Source organism: Castanea sativa, chromosome 4 (assembly GCF_040712315.1).
Source record: "Castanea sativa cultivar Marrone di Chiusa Pesio chromosome 4, ASM4071231v1".
Lineage (NCBI taxonomy): Eukaryota > Viridiplantae > Streptophyta > Magnoliopsida > Fagales > Fagaceae > Castanea > Castanea sativa.
In genome coordinates this window covers 13101874-13123689 of record NC_134016.1, presented here as the reverse complement: position 1 = coordinate 13123689, position 21816 = coordinate 13101874, and positions in this window count along the sequence as shown.

The window sequence follows — 21816 nt, the reverse complement described above, 5'->3', positions numbered from 1 at the left end:
ATTGTGGTGGATAGACATAGAACCATCTTCTTTTTTGTATTCCCAATGTAGGGTCTTCTTTTTTGTATATTGAACTATGACAGGTTTTATTCTAGATGAATGTTGTAAGGTTACAATTTGCGCCTAAACCTAACAGTATGAAAGGGACAGACCCAAAAAGCCCAATACAATAAAATTTGTAGAGAGTGGGCTTGAAATTTAGGTTCTATGGATGTTGGATAACGAAGATGCTGGGCTCGATCGCTAATTCACATGCAATGCACCGTTTATGTAATAGAATCTCTCATTGAACACAAGCTGATGATGATTTGTATTATCTTTCCCTTGTCTAAAAATAGATTACAATTAAGGGTAGTGATGTGTATAGTGTTTTTCCTATTTCTTCTTCCATCCCCCTTACTTGAATGCCTTTCTTTTCCTTTTATATCATCCTCTTTCTTCCCTCCATCCTCCATATATGGATTAGATCACCGATCAAGATACTTGTCCCATCCACCACTCTCTTGAAGTCTTCAAACAATAGCTGTAAGGTTGATCACCATTGTTCAGATGTCATTTTCTCATTAATGCGGCCAGAGAGGTCGGCGCAAAGTCTTTAATGCGGTGGTAGTAGTTTTTTCTAAGATATTTCTCATTCGTTCTTCCTCTCTGTGCCCTTGTGAAACACATCTTCATCCACCAGACCTTCTAGAATCTCTTTCTAAACATCATGGCTTATCATATAATCTTCACTTCATTTAGCCGAGGAGATACCCCTCTTCATACTATTTCCATCAGCCTTTTTCGCAACAGTTTACTTGTGGGCTTTTAAGTTTGGTATCGTTACTACTACTAAACCCTCCTCGGACAAGTTAATACCCTCAGGTCAGGCCCAAGGCCCAAGAACAAGCCCTGAACCTTTTGTCCTCACAAATGTATTCTCAATTAGAAATTTCCCAAAAGAATCGTGAAAAATTTTATTTCAAGATGTATGGTCAATTATATGACCTTTTATGAATTGAATTATGACAGGTTTTATTTCAGGTGAATGTATTCCCAATTAGAAACTCTTTAAAAAAAATTGTGATAGGTTTTATTTCAGGTAAATGTATTCTAAATTAGAAACTTTTATAATAAAAAATTGTGACAGGTTTTATTTCAGGTGAATGTATTCTCAATTAGAAACTTTTCTTAAAAAAAAAATAATTGTGACAGGTTTTATTTCATATGTCTTTGTAATTTATAATCCTCTTTTTGTATTCTAAATTAAATTGTGACATGTTCTATTTTAATTTTTATTCTAAATTGAGTTGTTATGATGTCAAATTTTAGTTTGTATGGTACAGAAGTATTAGTTGGCTTGTATTATTTGGAAATTCATGACCTGTCTATGAATTTAAACAAGTATCCATGTAATTTTGATTCTATAAAAGAATTGTTAAAATGTCTTTTATTTAGCTTATTTTAACAAATTTTGGTTACAGTAAGTGCACAATTAGTGATACATATTTAACAAATAAAAAACCAAGGATTTCAACCCAATGCAAATGCCATCCAGGACCATAAAACACGTTAAAGCTTAAAAAATACATAAATTTGGGATGATGATGCAAAGGACTTCAATATAGATAAGCTTGCTGCAGGATTTTCAAAAGCTACAAGGGATCAAGTTTCATTTTTGCAGAAAACTTCATATCTGCAATTCTACAAATCCACATGTATGCATTTCATTTGCAATTAATTGTATCTATATGAAGACCAATTTATTAGAAACTAAGTACAATTCACACTCACCAACAATTGAAAGTTTACTGCCCAGTACTATTATCTCTTCAAGTACAGCCCAACAAAAACAAATCCATGTATAAATCCAGGTACAACCAATGGAAAGCTTAAAGCTTAAAAAAATGGTCCTAACTTCTACCCTAAAGCGAATCCATGCATGTATCCAGGTGCAGTTGAATGCATGTAACGCCCAACGGTATATAGGTTGAATGCATGCTCTCCTTCTCCAATTACTCTAATGCACACCACAACCATTCCCATCTCCAAGCTACTTCGTATGATACTTTAGGATAGGTTGTCCGTCAAGCAGTGCACCACAACAGGTCTATGAAGTGGATATAAAGAATGTAACACTTCAATTACTTAAACATCTTCTTCATCACGAATTCTAAAGTGAAATTCATTGTAGTAATATGTCAATATTATATGTAATGCAACAACACTTTTTATCAGCCTTGTCATGTATTTAGCAATTGCGCTATTTGCCTTTTGACGGTCACGGATGGCCTTTTTGCCTTCTACTTTATAAGTTTTGTGCCAACTTAAATGACAGTTGTCCATATGTGGCACTCAACTTCCTTGAAGCAGCTTGAAGGATTTGATGCTGACGTTACAGATACTAATACAGGCCAAGCTACTAGAAAGAAACGTGATGAACATGAGAAAAAAAAAAAATTAAGGCAAAAGATATAGATTAGTTGAAATTGAAACCATTTAACGATATAAAACATTGGTTATTAAAGCAGATATATCTGATTGATACAAATATTATAATTAGGATTAGATTTTCACTCATGTAATGAAAAATGATCTCTTGGCAATATGCTCACAAGCATTCTCCTAAGAATACTAACCCATCATTGCCCCATGATGAAAGAGGTTTCTTTAAATGAGTTACGTCTTGTGTTTTCCCAATGTAAGGCATTATTTGCAATCACAAGAAGTATATATATATATATGAAATTGATCATGAAGAGAAACATATAATATTTAGGCAAAAGTGGTGTTTTTATTTATTTATTTATTTATTTATTTATGAGGTATGCAAATCTTTGCATTGAATATGAAAGGTAGGAAAACCCGGGGCTTATGTAGCATTGAAAGCGAAAGGTATGTTCATGGATGTGCACAATATTTGAAACTAGAAGAAAGAATCATAGCTCATGCATACCTATTTTACCAAGACTAAAGGGCTAAAGGTAACATTTGAATTACATTTTATTTATACCCTCTGCCAATAACAGTAGACTAGTGAGAAAAGTGTTGCTCAAGCATTATCAGTCAGTTTGATGTCTAATCCAAAAATTTTGTATTTTTTTTACCAATATATTGTAGCAATGAAATCAAATTGTCGCCCAAAAAAATTGCCAAGAGCTTTTATTTAGCAAACATTAAATAGTCTAAAAACAGGAACTTAAGTTTTTTAAAAACCAACACTTGCCTAAAAACTCGCCATGGGGGGAGGGTCGGAACTTAAGTTTTCAAACACCAATACTTGCCTAAACAATTATTAGACATGATTACCTATTGTGAGCCAACATTTTTTAACATACTGAAATCATATAGCAGTACTACATAATACAATTGTTGCTGTTAGGACACAAAGAAGAGTGAACTGTGAAGTCATACAACAGCACTACATAACAAAATTGTGGCTCTTAAAACACAAAGAAGTGGATGGGACAGCCAACAGGAAAATGAACCTCCTAACCAATGTTATGGAAATGAAACTATACTTTGGTTCATAAAAGCTTCTCAAAATCACACCCAGCAATAACAATTCAAAGACTAATAATTCAGAACATAGAAAGTAATCCTAATTTATAAATTCAAAGAAAAAAACCCTCAAGCTTTTTATTTTTTGAGGAACAAGCCTCAAGTTATTAGTAATGAGCAATTTAGCACAAAACTAGCAATACCCATAACCCTTAAACTTCAATTCCAAAACCCAAAATCCCAAACACAACTGTACAAAACCTAAATTCAAACCAACAAACCCAGATTGATATATTACTCATTGAAATGAAAATGAAGTGAGAAGTGAGAAGGTACCTTCCTCTTGGGGATAGCCATAAGCTCCATAGTTCCACCAAAGGAGAAACTTGGTAACTCAATCTGAATCCTACGTTGCCTTTTGGAACATCTATAGATGTTGAAACAACTTGCTTTTCAAATGAGTTTGAAACCAAAATACAAAAAAAAAAAAAAAAAAAAACCATAAATAATTCGAAATCCAAATTGGGGAAAAGGGAATCTAATCAAAACCCAAAAAACCCATCAATAATTCGAAATCTAAATTGGGGAAAAGGGAAAATCATGAAAAACAAACCTTTGGATCATGGCTCATGGTGGCTCTGGTATGTTTCCAAGCTCCATGCACAGCTCCGGCGAACTATGTGGCGATAAGCTTCGGTGTGTGGTGTGGTGGAGGTTTGGGCAAGCAAAGATGGAAGATGGAGGAAGCTTTTGTCTAAGGGCTGTGGTTTTCTTATTTCATTCTGTTTGGAAACGGATTTAAGTGATAGAGATGATGTGGCAGGATTCTATTGGCTGGCATAACACTAGTGTTTTACACCACAGCCTGACCGAATGTATTCTCAAATTAAAAATAGTAAAAGAAAGTAAATCATTAAAGTTAAAGGAATCTTTGTAATTTACAAATTAATTTTCTTAATCCCCCATTAACCTCTTTACAAATATACCTCAAGCAAATTATCTTGCATCAAAAACTACATCTTGCCTCAATTATTGGAAATGTTCTCAAATCGACCAACAAAATATAAGTTCAAAAATCTTATTATAAAAGGAAATTAAAATCAATAGTACATTATTTTTAAAAATAAAATAAAATAAAAGCATGATAACATACTAGATAATTTCAAAGTTGACGTCTATTTGGCCTCACAACGCCTTGATCAAATAGTTTTAAAACTTAAATATAAAATAGAATAGAATTAAGTAAGACAATCCTTGAATATATTATCACACATCAAAATTTAAAATAAGAGATATTTGGAATTGTCCATATAGCAAGTCTTGCTCTTCCATTGACGTTAGCATTCTTGTAATTAAATAGCAACCAAAATACGCTAAAAATGTGAAATGTAAATAGGTAAATAAAATGTAAAAGAATATGATATTTTGATAAAACATTTAGGTGGTTAAAATGATGTTTAGAGGATAGAGGGTAGGTAAGAAAATACCAAATGTTGGTGCAAATACAATAATAATGGAAATAACACAAAGAGAAACTAAATAATCCTCCATAATATTTTTAATTTGAAGAGAAAAATTACATAACATTATTTGGACTGAGGTGCGACATTCAATCTCAATGGGCCTCACAAAATTATTACCCTTAATCTAATTAATTAGGTCCATAATTCTGATGTAGTGGGTGTTACAAGATTAATTGCTAGACATAAACCTTCATTAAGTGGGTGAATGACTCTTCATTTTTATAATAAAAAATATCATTTACTTACCAATGAATATGGAAATTATTCTAAATGTATCTAGCCCACAATTTGAAGCAATACATATCAACCCATTAATCACCACAATTATAAAAAATAAAAGAGTCTCTCTCATTTTCAATGTGGGATTAAACATTCAACTAACTCTTATCTTCCATATTAACTTCCAAACATAGTTGTTAAACCCACAATCACCGCAATTAAAAAGAATAAAAGAGTCTCTCATTTTCAATGTGGGATTAAACATTCCACTAACTATTTATTTTCCATATTAACTTCCAAACATAGTTATTAAACCTGGATTGGAGCTTGACCCAATCTATGAGCCGGGTCACTGGACCACTAGTTCAACCAATGGGTCAACGATCAAACCACAAGGTCAAATAAAAGGATTTTAAAAATTATATATATATATATATATATAAAAGTTTGTGAAATTATAACATGAATACGTAAATTACTACAAAAGATCATATGCCAAAATTAAACTTGATGTTACAATTCAAAATCAAGGTTTTGCAAGTAATAGCATTAAAATTTCTATAAAATTCACAAGCAAAATAAACAAATGTCATAAGATTACAACAAAGTTTTGCTAAATAAAATTTTATTACATGTCTTTAAATTCAAGATATTAAAAAAAAAAAAAAAAAAAGGAAGACAAATCTCAAACTGCATAAATAAAAGAAGAGAAAAAAAATGTCAAAGACTTAAACTTAAAGCATTAAACAAATAAAAAATGAAAAATGTAAACAAAAGAAGAAGAAATAAGGTTTAAGAAATAAACTATATAACATTTATTCATATACTCATACCTATATGCTAACTAGCTATGTGAAACTAAAAAGTGATATGTTCATAGCAGAAAATGGATGCACAATTGCAAGTTTGGGGAATTGAAAACTAAAAATTGATGCTATGGTGAAAAGTGATCGGTAGAGTAGTGTGAATCGGCAGAGAAATGAGAGAACAATGCATTTTTTATATTTCTTTAGGTTTTTTCTTATTTAAATTACCATATTATCACATTAAATAATTAAAAAGTCAATGGGATGGACCTATTGATGTAATTTTGCATAATTTACAAACCCAGCTAAGTCACACAGTTTGCTTAAAATCTGCTGGCTTTTACCGATTTTGACTAGGTCTTATGCATATCTGATCTAATTGATGACCCGAACTAGTCTATATGCCGGGTCACCGGGTTACTGGTCCAACTGACCAGGCCAAGCTGAGTTTAATAACATCACTTCCAAATATTTATATTTATATTGCCTTATTTATTCATTTCAATTAAATAATATTAAAATGCTCCAATACCAAATTTGTAATTTTCTAGTATCATTAATTATAGAAATGAATATTCATAGTCACCGAGTAATCATGCGTACCAAAGTTTTCAACTTTCTACACAAATTATTACAAATCACAATTTAAAATAAGAGACTTGAAATTTTCTAAATAATATGTCTTGCTCTTCCACCAATGTTAGCATTCCTGTAATTCAATATGAAACCCAAGCACACTAAAAATGCAAAAAATAAATAAGTAAATAAAGTGGATAAATGAAACATGGAATGGTATGCTTTCGTAAAATAATTAGGTGGTTAAAATTATGTTTAAAACATAAAAGGAAAGAAAATATACATTAGTAATTTTGTAGTATGACTAATAACAACAATGAATAGCCGCAGTCAACGCGTATCAAAATTTTCAACTATACAGACAAAGATGAAGTATAGGTGAAGCTTGTAAGAGAGAGTGTCAAAAAGCTTATAAACACATGGTTTAACTTACACTTAATACATGTGGGATACTAGGATCATAACAAACTCACAAAAGCTTCAATAATAGAAAAAGTTCTCACGCAAAAGGTGGTTAACCTTAAGGCCATAACGTGAAAATGCAAATTTTTTGGAAACCAAATAAGGGATTCTGTGCATAAGAGTTGGGGGCCAATGGATTTCCTTTCTTTTTCTATGATGAAACAGATCGAGACAGAGTACTAATCGATGCCACTTGGTCTTTTGGATTCAAATAAATAATCTTCCAAAGTTCCAATAAAAAGCATGACAAAGGAAGAAATGGAGGAGATTGGGAAAACAATAGGCAAGGTGGAAGAATGGGATGTGGGTGAAAACGGTGTGGCATGCAGCATGTTCATCAAAACCATTATGTAGGGGGAGAGTGATCAAATTAGAGCTGGTAGGTGACCCTTTATGAAACCACTATATTTTAAAATTGTCAATATATTTGTTAAACCAAATAATAGATTTGATCTAGTAAAGTAACAGTGAACACACCAAATATAAGTTAAAAATATTATCATACAATTATTCTCCTCCTTACTCATCATTATTTTTCAAGCAAAAGAGTTAAACTAATTAACCACTATATAACAAAGAGAGAAATTTCAACACAACATTAGTTTGGTCACTATAAAAGAAAAAGAGAAGATCTAAAATAACAAAAGATAAAATAGGGTTCTAAAGGATCTTATGAGACTAAGAGTGAGAAGCTAATGCATGAGTACGTAGAAGCATGTACCGTCTAGGGAGAAAATGGGCTTTTGCCCTTTTTTTAAAAAATATCCAGCAAAATGCCCCATATCTAAAACTATTTAGGGAAATGCCCCTATTTTGAAACTTGATTTTCTAAAAATCGAGTTTCAATTTAAAACTTGATTTTTGAACAATCGAGTTATAGCGAATTGAAAAAAAAAAAATTTCTGGAACTCGAATTCATGAAATTTGAGTTCCATTCAATTCCATGTGAAGTACTTGAGTTCATGGAATTTGAGTTCCTTGAAAAAATTCAAGTAGAACTCAAGTTCCATGAACTCAAGTACTTTACATGGAACTTGAGTTCAAAAAAAAATTTCTAAGTCCACGTTCGCTATAACTTGATGTTCTAAAAATCGAGTTATACATTCGAAACTTGATTTTTAGAAAATCGAGTTTCAAAACAAGGACATTTCTCTAATTAGTTTCAGACATAAGACATTTTGCTGGATATTTTAAAAAGAAAGAGCAAAAGCCCATTTTCTCCTCCGTCTAGTGTCAAACATGGAATTAGTGATGTCTTGCATGTTCCCCGTAAACATAGATCTAAGTGACATGTACCTACAAAAAGGTATTATAGTTGCTCATAGATATGATATATTGTTCAAGGACATGTGCATTCATGTCGAGAGAGAGAGAGAGAGAGAGAGAGAGAGAGAGAGAGAGAGAGAGAGAGAGAGAGAGAGAGAGAGAGAGAGAGAGAGAGAGAGAGAGAGAGGATTGGGACTAATTACCAAATCTAAAATTTCCTTTAGTGATGATTTTTGTAACATTGAAATGAACAAAGTCCCAAATGAATTGGATGTTTGTTTTCTTTCCTACAAGAAATTAGGCAATATTAGCGGCACAATAATTAATATGGGTCATTTAGATTTCGCTGGTTATTCAAGTAGTATTCAAAAACATGTAAAATAACCAATCCAAATTCCTTCCGATCTTTTGCATTCTTGCAAAATCTACTTTGGCTTTTAAAACAAACAGGAACTTCATGAGGAACATTATCAAATTTTGTGAGAAGAGGAAGGGGGTTTAGAACTGAAGAAGGATGTAAAGTGGTATGGGGATGACCTGTAACTTGATCTTTAATGAAAACTAGTAAGTTATCCGTGTGATGCATAAATAATTTTATGATATTTTATGTAAAACGGTTTTGGATAATGTTATAGATATATTATAAGGAAAAAGTAAACTAAATTAGAGTAAAGAAAAATATGCATTTTAAGATATTAAAAATTCGTTTAGTAGCTTCATTGTATATTTGTAGCCTTCTTAAGGTAAGATTATTATTATTTTTTTAAAATCATGAAACCTAAGATAAATGCAAAAAATAATGGAACTATGAAAATCAACTAATTTGTGTTGTGTTCACATATTTCATACCATGAAATGAAAATATGTCCAACTCTCTCACAATCTTCTACTCATTGATAGTCCGACATTAAGACATGATGTGGGCAAATGTGTATTCATGTATCTTATAGATAATTTAAAATTAAACCATGGTAAAATATGGCTTTTCATTGTGTACCAAATATTCTCTCTACTTATATACCCAAAACAAAATCTATTCAACCAAATTACCCGAACTTAAATCATACTTAAGCCCCTAATTTTTAAAAGAAAAAAGAAAAAAAAATTACCCATAGGGGTTTCAGCATCTTGATGGTGGTGGGAGACTAGTATAACTGAGGTGGTGACCCCTTAGATTCCTTTTTCTCTCTCTTTCAAATGTTTTGTCAGTCTTAGGTCTTTTATTTTGGTAATATATAGTGAAATAATGTGTTTTATTTAACATTCTATAACATTTTTGTATCTCTCTATCTCTCTTCAGGGCCTTATGTAGTTAGTTATTACTGATAGGGTACTGATTTTGCTTATCTCCAAGTCGTCCATACAGGTCGTCCGTAACCCGGCTGGAATTGTAAACACCCTCGGAAACCTACCTGTAACTACCTCGTCCAAGGAAGAAGAGCCTTGGACGAGGTAAGCGCCACCAGAAAATGAGGCGCTTGTCCAGAGTGCTGACAACCTCGTCTTGAAGGAACTCGTCTGTTAGACAAGACGGCCCCTGCGCATGTGCCAAAGTACACTCGACGAAGGAATGCTAGGACAAGGGTATCATACTTAGGAAAATCTCTGAATATAATGTTATAATTTCTTATCCCACGCATAACTGCCAGGTATCCGTTGTGAAATAGAAGCATAACTCCTAAACGGTTATGGAAGTTACGTTTAATCCTTGCGCCTCCTTAAATCCAGGGGAGGTTCCAATTTCGATAACCGTCTATGAGAACACTATATAAAGACTGATTCAGACAAAGCAAAGGGACGTTGTGATTTTGCTCCCAAAAAGTTGGAACTCCAAAAATATAGAGAGAAAAACTAACTTTGCCATCGGAGGGTTTTTGGCCGGCAGCCCCGGTCACCTTTGATTCGCTTTTCTTTCTTTCTTCAGGCCATTGAGAGAGCAAGTGGTCATTTCAAGTCCGAAGCATCCAGCCTACTGATCTTTTTTGCATCATCAATTACTATTAGTCCGTAATTATTATTATTATTATTATTATTATTATTATTATTATTGCTTTTTTAAAATTACTAAAACAGTGGGTATGTCAAAAGACATGAAAAATAGAAAAATGTGTGGTGTAAGCTTAGGCAATTAATGAGATTTTTTTTTATAGATATTAATAAGATAATAGTAAAAATATAGTGACTTTTGGAAGCATGAGCAATATTATTTTAACTATCCTACTATTAATTAATGCCTTTTGGCTAAGCTCACTAGATTTCATAATACTTACATGAATATACATTTCAACAAAATCCATGTTTGCTCGTAAGAGTCACATAAGTTCCAAGATAACATATGAGGATGCGTGGACCTATAAGAGCAATATGTTTTATCAAAACATCCATTTTTAAAAGGTTTTGAAAGAAGATACTGGTAATAAATTAGTGATACTGGATTATATGGAGTTTAAATCATCCTACTATACATTAATGAAATGACAATGTGTATAATCAAACGTATATGTGGTAGTACTACTCAAAAGCTTATTTTTATGTGTTAGGACATATGTTATTCATGTTAGGAACATATATCATTATGTATTGGCCAATCTTTTGACAAAACACACTTTACTTATAATTGGATAGATCTAGAATGCGTTTAATGCTTTAAGGAATAAGGTTTCAAGTTCAAGTGTTAAAGTCATGCAAGTCTGTTCAAGAAACAAGTGATGAAGTGCTGAATTTTAAAACTCGATAATATCTATTGAGGTTTAAAAAGCTGTCTAAGCCTGAAGCTCGACAGCTGCTCGACAGATAGGGTATCTATCAAGAATTATGAAAATCAGATTTTTAGTTCTGATTTCAATCCAATCCATGAGTATGTGTTTAGGCTTTCTTTTCTTAAACCCCTAAACATATATAAGGATTATTTTAAAGGCCGTCACAATGAGCATAGTTGCACGAGTGTGAAGAAAAGAGTTGTTTATGCAAATTGTGACCGGAAACCTAGTTTGCCCTAGTTCTTCTCTCTCTTGAAGAAGTTGCTTTGTTTGTACACTGTAGGGTTTTGTGACCAAGCAATTTCGTGATCTTCATCGTGTGATAAACTGAAGAACTTTGCTGCCAACATCCTTCTCAAGTTGGTGATTAAGTCGCATATTGGGATCCGCGCATCTATTGGTTAGTCACGTATTAGGAGCCATGCATTAAAGGGAGAGATTGTCACTACTGAACAAGTCCAATTGGATATTGGGGTAAGGGTTCAATTGTAAGTTGGTATAAGGTATTGAGATTCTTTTACTTGTAACCGATTGTTATGATAATAGTGAATTCTCGAGAGTTGTGATCTTAAAATTACCCAGTGGGGTTTTTGCCTTGGAAGTTTTTCCCATTCGAAAACAAATCACCTTGTCAATTTTATTTTTAGCTACATTTTATTTTAGTTGGTGATGTATTTGTGTTGCCACATACATTACATGTTAATTTGATCAATTAATAAAATTGACTAATTAATTAATTAATCCATCACAATGGGTCAATACATTCTTGACCTATCATTATGGAGAAGAACAATTATTAAAAACAAAAAAGTATTTAAAAAATTATTATTAAAAATTGTGAGGGTCAATTTTTGGACGGTGTCCAGGCCCAAGTTTAAGCAAGGACGTTGGGCCCTCTTGTTGTAGTTTGAAGGGACTGGGCTTAGTTCATCGCAGCTAAATGGGCTATTTACAAAAATAAGTGGTGCACAGAGCTAGACTCCTGCAATACATACACACTAGCAAGCGAGAATATGTATTGAGCAACAAGAAAACAGCAAAGGAAGACAAGATTATAACAATAAAACACAGAGTAATTGTTCGGGATCCTCAAATCAATAAGAACTAATCCATTAATTTTTCTTAGTTATAGATTACAAATATGCTCACTAAGACGTAATACAAGGTCCAAATAAGCTCAAAAATTACAGACTTAGATGACTATTTAAGCCTCTAAGACTTGCAAAGTTTGAATCCTTTTGAATCCAAGTATGTACTATAGTGGCTGTTTCTGGGATACCATGAGATATTCCCCTGTTTTCTTTGTATTTTACAGAGCATTTTCTTGATGATTTTGTCTGATTTCCTTCTTGTTATGCAATGGAGTATTTTTTGTTTCCCTTTACCTTCGTAGGTCCTGCATAAGAATACACTACATAATACACATATCTTCAAATAATTGTTAGTTTCTTATATTAGGATAATGCATTTTAATAAATATACATATATGTAAATGAATTTCATGAGAATAATTCAGTCACGAGGATCATGGCCCCAATTCTCACAGACTTAGTGCTTTTGCACAAGACTTGTGGAATTTGGAACTCAAGTCCAAGTGGCTTTACTTGGGTATTGCCATCCAAGATAGTTAGGTGAGGAGGATTTTTGTGAGAGAGAGTGATATTTGATGTGTGCATGTTTTTGGCTTATATTTCTTTGGAGACTAAGTAATATTTCGAATAATCTCAAGGAAATGGGAAAAATTCTTACTCCTTGGCTCTCTCTTTTGTTTTCTTCTTTCTCTTCCTTGTTGGGCTTTTAAAGCTCTAAGAATATGTGTTTTAAACCTCTAAACTTTTCCCCTGAATACCCATTTTTCTCCCATCCGAATCCCCTTTTCTGCTATGCGTTGTGTTCTTTTTATAGCAGATCTGGTCTGGGACCCCGGGAGAGGACGTGCTAGGTTTTCTGAGTAAAACTACGTCCTATGTGACCCGAAAAGGTGTATTGGGCAGAGGTTTAGCTTATTTAGGCCATTATAACTCAAATGGGGCATTTGGCTTTAGCTATAAATGCAAGATTTCCTCTGCAAAAGTCAAAGGAACGGGTGGGCTGCTCAATGTATTGTCACAGCTTTGTTGAAAATGACATAGCAGACCTGGTCTGGTACCCCGGGAGGTCTGCTGGGTAAAATTACATCTTTTGTGACCTGAAAAGGTGCATTGGGCAAAGGTTTAGCTTTTTTAGGCAATTATAACTCAAAAGGGGCATTTGGCTTTAGCTATAAATGCAAGATTCCTTCTTGAAAAGTTAAATGAAATGTCTGGGCTACTCGGTGTACTGTGACAGCTTTATTGAAAATGACAATTGAGAGGAAATTGTGGGAGGTGTCATGCACATAGGGGAACTGAGCTTTCCATTGGTTCGTGCATTCTAAGCAAATATATGAACCAAGAGAAAGCTTCAGGATCCTCCTTTCACTAGAAATTACTCCCCTACCGACCAAACCATTCCTTCCTTACTATCCACTCGGGATCCCTCAGGCTTGGACTATGGGTTATAAAGATAATACTTGGTTTTTTGCTGGATTTGTAATGGCTTATTCTTTGCTAGAAATCTGAGCATACATAGGGCCTTGATATTGATTTTTCTTGTTGCATATCCTCTAGCTTGACCGAGATCTTTGCTGCATGTCCTCTGGTCTGACCGAAATCCTTGCTGCATGTCCTCTGGCCGGGATCCTTGTCTGAGATCCTCTTCTTTTTTTCTTTTTCTTTTTTATTATTTCTTTCTTTTTTCTTCTTTTTGAGATTTTGCGCCTTCATGGTCCTTCTTAGCTTCATGAATTTGGCCTTCTTTTGTTAAAGACCATGGTCTTTCCTTACTTTTCATGGAATGGGCTATCTTGTGAAATTTTGGCCCTCAACATTAGCCTCTCGAGCTTGTGGGTTACCTGTAGCCCACGCATGAGAAAATAAATTGTTCTTGGACACTTTCTTGGTTTGTGGAACCAATGTGTAGATCAAATAATTCTTGAGGAAAACTTCAAAGGAATTGCTACACTTCCTTCATGGAATGAACTAACGTGTTGCCAAAGATTAGAATTCACCTTCATGTTAGTATTAAGCTGTAGATTGTTGTTCAACAAATCAACTCTGTCAAACTAACAATGATATATGCAGATCTATATGTATAACCAAATTATATTGGTATTGCATTTGATGCTAAGAGTATATTTCTAGAACTAGTGTTTTTGCTAGCAATTTTAGGATATGCTTTTTTTTTCTTTTTTTTTAAGTATCATACAAAAATCACATTGGATGCATATTAAATCTCAATATAAGATAGCATTGTTTTGTCAACAAGATTTTGTTTGTTTTACAAAATAGGTTGAGTGAGGGAAGCCCCCATGAACTTTGCCAAAGATATTCTATGCATTGTAGTACATGCTTGCTATGGCTAAAGTGAATAACACCAAGATGTTTGCCACATGGGACCATGATATTATAAGTCATTGAATCATATAAACATGCTGATTTAGAGTCTAATCGAGGCTAGCTATTCTTCTCAAAATGTATTAAGAGATAGAAACTTCCCTGGGGACATGACTTAGAAGGCTTAAGAACATCTCCATGCCTTGCTTTAGCTAAAGACCTTGCTCTTCTTGTGGATGCTCTTGATCTTTGCCTCATTCTTTTTCCAAATTGTGAAAGATTGTATAATTTTACAGATTGCAGCAAATTATTCACATATCATGCCACCAATTATATTGTTGTTGAATTGCTATGTACCATATAGTTCATCAGCCAAAGAAAAAATAACAGTGGCTGAACTTATGTACTATAAAGTTTGCACTGGACTTCTTAATTTTTATCAAGTGAAAGATACATCTACGGAAAATTTTCAATCTTATCTTAGCCCCCAGTGTATGCACTGGAAAAGCCAATTGCCAAGTAAGATATAGCAATAAAAATTATTTCATGTATATGAAACCATGTGAGGATTTCAACCATACAAGAATTCCAAATTTTGATTTTTGATAATTGGTCAAGTAAGAAGACCAAAATATTAGAATTTTCATTTTAATCTAAAAGTATTAGTGCATGGGTGATACCTCTTGCACAACTTTTAAAGTGTTTTGATATATTCAAACATGGTATTAATAAGTGGGCTTACCGAAAGGGTACCTTTCTTTTGTTGAATCAAAGTACCTCCAAGCCTTTGGTGAGTTTGCACCTTGTAGGAGGAGGGAAATATTGCTAGCTGGTTTGCAATGTCATTGACTAATCTTCTTTGTACAGAGATTTGCAAAGGTATCCATGCTTTTGCGGCTTTGAGTGATGTACTTTTGGATTTTTTTTTTTTTAAGTTACACCTTCCTTGCTTCCTTAGGCTCCCTCGAACCAACTCCTTTCAAGGAGGTCAATCTTGTGCACTTTATACACTCACTTATGGGATTTCATACCCACTCGAGGCTCTTTCTCTTTGTACCCCTCCTTGGGTCCTGCTTACAATTTGCACCATTTGCTAGGACATGCTACAGCTTGTACCTATTACTGGTACGTGCTATAGCTTGTACCCATTGCTGGTACATGTTATAGATTGTAGCCATTGCTGGTACATGTTATAGATTGTAGCCATTGCTGGTATGTGGTACATGTGGTAGCCATTACTGGGATATGCTTAAAATCTGCAACCATTATTGGGACGTGCTATGGCTTGTATCCATAAACTTTTGCTTTTGGCTAGTTTCCTGGTTGTACTTGGAAACTTTTGCTCTTGGCCAATTTCTAAGCCATGTATTTAGAAAATTTGTTAGGCCAAGTCCTGGGCCAAGTATATAGGAGACTTGCTCTATTCCAAGCCCTGCGCCATGTCACTTGGAAAAAATTTTGTTTTGATCAAGTTCTGGGCTAGGTACATGGAAAATTTACTCTTTCCCAAGTCCTAGGCCATGCCACTTGGAAAACTTGTTCTAGCCAAGTCCTAGGCTATGTGCATGGAAAACTTGCTTGTTCCAAGTCCTGCACCATGTCACTTGGAAAATTTTTGTTCTGATCAAGTCCTGGACTAGGTACATAGAAAATTTAATCTTTCCCAAGTCCTGGGCTATGTCACTTGGAAAATTTGTTTTAGCCAAGTCCTAGGCTAGGTACATGGAAAGTTTGCTTCTCCCAAGTTCTAGGCTATGTCACTTGAAAAATTTATGTTTTGATCAAATCCTGGGCTAGGTACATGGAAAATTTGCTCTTTCCCAAGTCCTAGGCCATGCCACTTGAAAATTTGCTTATGGCCATTGAATTTTTCAATTTCCAAGAAAAGTTCCTTCATAGCCTCCTATTCTCAAGTAGGGTCACTGAACTGATTTCTTTTCTTTTCTTCCAAGGGTTGAGGATTTGTTTCCTTCTCCAAGGATTTTCTAAAATATCCTCTCTTGGCTGTGAACAAATCTTTCACGGAAATACTCTTTTATGAGTCATCTAAGGTTGCTTTCACTAGTGAACTGATGGCTAAAAGGAGCTTTACCAAGATGATTCTGCCATTTTTTTTTTCCAGGTGGGGAATCCTCTTATGGGGATCCTTCAGAAGGAATGCCTTCTCTAGGCATGCTCGTTAGAGGTTGTCTTCACAAACCTCATAGTCTATTTCTTTACAAGGATCTCTACCGCTACTACTTTTTTAGAGATTTTCTCACTCAATAGGTACTCATCTTCTTTGGGGAATTGGACTAGTAAGTTTGCAACAGCTTAGCTCTTGACAGCTCTGGGACCCTTTAGACCCATATTGTATTGGAAAATTAATATTAGCCCCTAGACCACTCTTTAAGATCACAAGGGCTGATGGAGGAGGGCTTTTATTGGATGAGAGCTCATCACTAATAGGATTTGGTGGAATGAAAGTAATGATTCAGTTGTTGAGATGCATGACTGCCAAGTACGCCCTTTCTATGTTGGGATATCTCATTCTGGTATCCTTTAATGCTCTGTATGCTTGGGATCAAGATCCCAGGTACAACAATAATGATTTTGCAATGGACTAGTTCCCATATGGGAGGTAGATGACCCATGATCTGTTGAAATTTTATGAAAGACATTCGGTTGCTCTGCTCCCCATATGAAAACATTCTCTTTCTTCAACAGTTTGGATAGTCCACTAGTGACCAAGGCTGGCCTTGGTGTGAACTTCCTAATGTAAGAAATTCTTTCCAAGAAGCTCTTGAATTTCTTGACCGTGGTATGCCTCTTCATGGTTGATATTGTTGTTGCCTTAATGGGATCTATGAGAAGATCGATGGTAGGCAAGGGAAATTTATCCTTTGGATGCGCCTTCTTTAATTTGAGGGAGTACATGCCAATAAATCTTCATTTTTTTTTCAATTGTTCCACCGATTTCTCTATTTTTTTGCACTGATAACTGACTGCTGATTAGGATAGACCCCGGGTTCCTTGGGTCAGCCCCTAGGTTCATTTCTTCAAGTTCCTCCTTTTATAGGATCTATGTCTTCCTTTCCATATCCGTAGGTTTCTCCAAGGTCTTTATAAGCAGTATATTAGCCTTCCCTCCAGGTTTCTTCTTCTTCTGGGATAGGAGCCCTCCGAATCTTAGAGAGGAGATATTTTGACTCATTGTATCCCTAGATTCCTCCAAGATCTCTTCCTGGGCTATCATGTAAGATGGTGGTTCGAGATCCTCTTGTAGGCTACATTCAGGTCTCGCATGCCTTCATAAGCAATGTTCTACCTTCCCTCCAAGTTTCTTCTTCTTCTGGGATAGGAACGCCCGGGATCCTAGAGATGGAAGCCCCCTAGGATCCTAACAATGCGATGTTCTTCAGCTGGAGCTGACTCATCATAGAATATGTTTTTCACAAAGTTTACTTCGTGCTAGATGAAGGGACTAGGATTGGCAACAATTTTTGTGGGCTCCCTATTCGGTCCCTATTTCATGTACCAATGGTATATTGAGAGGATTAAGCGATATTTATGATGCCATGGTCGGCCTTTAGAGCTAGTTGTATGTGTCCTTCTGTGAACTCTATAGCTTCTCCAAATCTTGTTATTTCTGTGGGTGAGCCCAATTGTTGGGTTGCAATAAATGGTGGATGCACCGTACAGTTGTTGAGCTTTCAATAATGTTGATTTTGTTGCTGACTTGCAATATAATATTTCTATTGATTTTCTTCAAACTATATTCAAGGTCCGTCGCACAATAGGCTTTAGCTCCCAGGACATGGGCTGTTATTGAATCATGCTTAATCTATCTTCTCTTGATGCTATTGTGGAACTTCTATCCATTTTCCGGATGTCTCTTTTTTTTTTTTTACTTTGCTGGATCCATGGAAGTACTTCAACTTTGTTGGAACCAAAGAACTATTCCACTTTGCTAGAATCAAAAAACTATTCCATCAAGGAATAACTCGAATTTTTTTTTTTTTTTTGGAACCAAGGAACTACTCCATTTTACTGTAACCATGGTTGGAACTAGGAAAATTTTATTTCACTAGAATCTAGGATCTCCTTTGGAATCAAGGATCTTCTCTCTCAAGCTTTGCTAGAATTAAGAGTGTACTCAGCTTTGTTAGAATAAAAGATCTCCTCAGCTTTGCTGGAATAAAGGATCTCCTCAGCTTTGTTGGAATTAAGGATGTACCCAGCCTTGTTGAAATAAAGGACCTCCTTAGCTTTGTTGGGACTAAGGATCTCCTATGCTTCGCTGGGATCAAAGATCTCCTAGGATTTACTTCCTGGAGTCAAGGATCTCCTAGGCTATGCGTCCTAGAGTCAAGGATCTCCTAGACTTTGCTGGGATTATGGAACTACTCCATTTTGCTAAATCCATGGGCGGAGCCAAGGAACTTGTCCATTTTGCTAACCTGCACCATATGATATTATTATCAAGTTGTTACAAAAATTCTTTAGCCCCACAACATGAGGCAATTGCTTTGCTATGTAATTTACATTCCATCAAGCTTCTTTGATTCGCTTACTTCTCTCTCTTTTTTTTAAACAAATGAAACAATATCATGAATTTTTTTTATAAAGAAAATACATTAGCCCTCCAAATGTGGGGTCATTGCTTCATTATGCAACTCATACAATCTTCATTCATCAATCTCTCTCTCTCTCTCTCTCTCTCTCTCTCTCTCTCTATATATATATATATATATATTTTTTTTTTTTTTATTTGCTCACTTCTCCATTTTTTTTTTCAGCGATGAGACAATGTTATGATTTTGAATATCACAACATGACCCTTTTTTTTTTTTTAAGAGAGTAGGGCAACGATCCATTATGTTCAAATTGTAAAATGGAGAAAAATAATGACTTATCTTGTGTTGGGAAGTTCCCCAAAATTCCATACAGAGTCTCTTGGTGGGACGTTCTTTGGAGAAACCCACACTTTAAGAAGAACTTTTCTTCCTCCTGGTGTTTCCCTGCTTTGGAGCCATGCTTGCGAAAGGATTGCTTCTTCCCTCTCCTTTTCCCAGTCCCCAATGGAGTCACCAAAATGTGAGGGTCAATTTTTGGAAGGTGTCTAGGCCCAAGTTTAAGCAAGGATGCCGGGCCCTCTTGTTGTAGCTTGAAGGGACTGGGCTTGGTTCACCGCAGCTAAATGGGTTGTTTACAAAACCAAGTGGTGCACAGGGCAAGACTCCTGCAATATGTACACACTAACAAGCGAGAATATGTATTGAGCAACAAGAAAACAGCAAAGGAAGACAAGATTATAACAATAAAACACAGAGTAATTGTTCGGGATCCTCAAATCAATAAGAACTAATCCATTAATTTTTCTTAGTTATGGATTACAAATGCGCTCGCTAAGACATAATAGAAGGTCTAAATAAGCTTAAAAATTACAGACTTAGATGACTATTTAAGTCTCTAAGACTTGCAAAGTTTGAATTCTTTTAAATCCAAGTGTGTACTATAATGGCTGTTTCTGGGATACCGGGAGATATTCCCCTGTTTTCTTTGAATTTTACAGAGCTTTTTCTTAATGATTCTGTCTTATTTCCTTCTTGTCATGCAATGGAGTATTTTTCTTTTCCTTTTACCTTCATAGGTCCTGCATAAGAATACACTACACAATACACATATCTCCAAATAATTGTAAGTTTCTTAGATTAGGATAATGCATTTTAATAAATATACATATATGTAAATGAATTTTATGAGAATAATTCAGCCACGAGGATCCTGGCCCCAATTCTCACAGGCTTAGTGCTTTTGCACAAGACTTGTGGGATCTGGAACTCAAGTCCAAGTGGCTTTGCTTGGTATTGCCATCTAAGATAGTTAGGTGAGGAGGATTTTTGTGAGAGAGAGTGATATCTAATGTGTGCATATTTTTGGCTTATATTTCTTTGGAGGCTAAGTGATATTTCGAATAATCTCAAGGAAATGGGACAAATTTCTACTCCTTGGCTCTCTCTTTTGTTTTCTTCTTTCTCTTCCTTGCTGGGCTTTTAGAGCTCTAAGAATATGTGTTTTAAACCTCTAAACTTTTCCCCTGAATACCCATTTTTCTCTCATCCGAATTCCCTTTTCTGCTATGCGTTGTGTTCTTTTTATAACAGATCTGGTCTGGGACCCCGGGAGAGGACGTGCCAAGTTTTCTGGGTAAAACTATGTCCTCTGTGACCTAAAAATGTGCATTGGGCAGAGGTTTAGCTTATTTAGGCAATTATAACTCAAAAGGGGCATTTGGCTTTAGCTATAAATGCAAGATTCCCTCTGCAAAAGTCAAAGGAACGGGTGGGCTGCTCAATGTATTGCCACAGCTTTGTTGAAAATGACATAGCAAACCTAGTCTGGTACCCAGAGAGGTCTGCTGGGTAAAATTACGTCATTTGTGACCTGAAAATGTGCACTTGGTAGAGGTTTAGCTTATTTAGGCAATTATAACTCAAAATGGGTGTTTGACTTTAGCTATAAATGCAAGATTTCTTCTTGGAAATTTAAATGGAATGTCTGGGCTGCTCAGTGTATCGTGATAGCTTTGTTGAAATGACAATTGAGAGGAAATTGTGAGAAGGTGTCATGCACATGGGGGAACTGAGTTTTCCATTGGTTCATGCATTCCAAGCAAATATATGAACCAAGGGAAAGCTTTGGGGTCCTCCTTTCACCAAAAATCACTCTCCTACCGACCAAACCATTCCTCCCTTACTATCCACTCGAGATCCCACGGGCTTGGACCATGGGTTATAAAGATAATACCTGGTTTTTTGCTGGATTTTTAATGGCTTATTCATTGCTGGAAATCTGAACATACATAAGGCCTTGATGTTGATTTTCCTTGTTGCATGTCCTCTGGTCTGATCGAGATCTTTGCTGCATGTCCTCTGGTCGAGATCCTTGTCCAAGATCCTCTTCTTTTTTTTCTTTTTATTATTATTATTTTTTCTTTATTTTTTCTTCTTTTTGGGATTTTGGGCCTTCATGGTCCTTCTTACCTTCATGAATTAGGCATTCTTTTGTTAAAGTCTATGGTCTTTCCTTACTTTTCATGGATGGACTTTCTTGTGAAATTTTGGCCCTCAACAAAAATTTAATTTGAAACCAAATAAATAAATTGGCTTGATCACTTACAATCACTAACTTCCTTATTATTATTATTTTTTTGATACATTGATAATTGGGAGCAAAGAGATTTGAACTTAGAATGTTTCTGTTGAAAACATCAGGAGATGCCAATAAATTGAGCTATAAGCCCTTGGTATAATCAATGACTTCTAGTCAA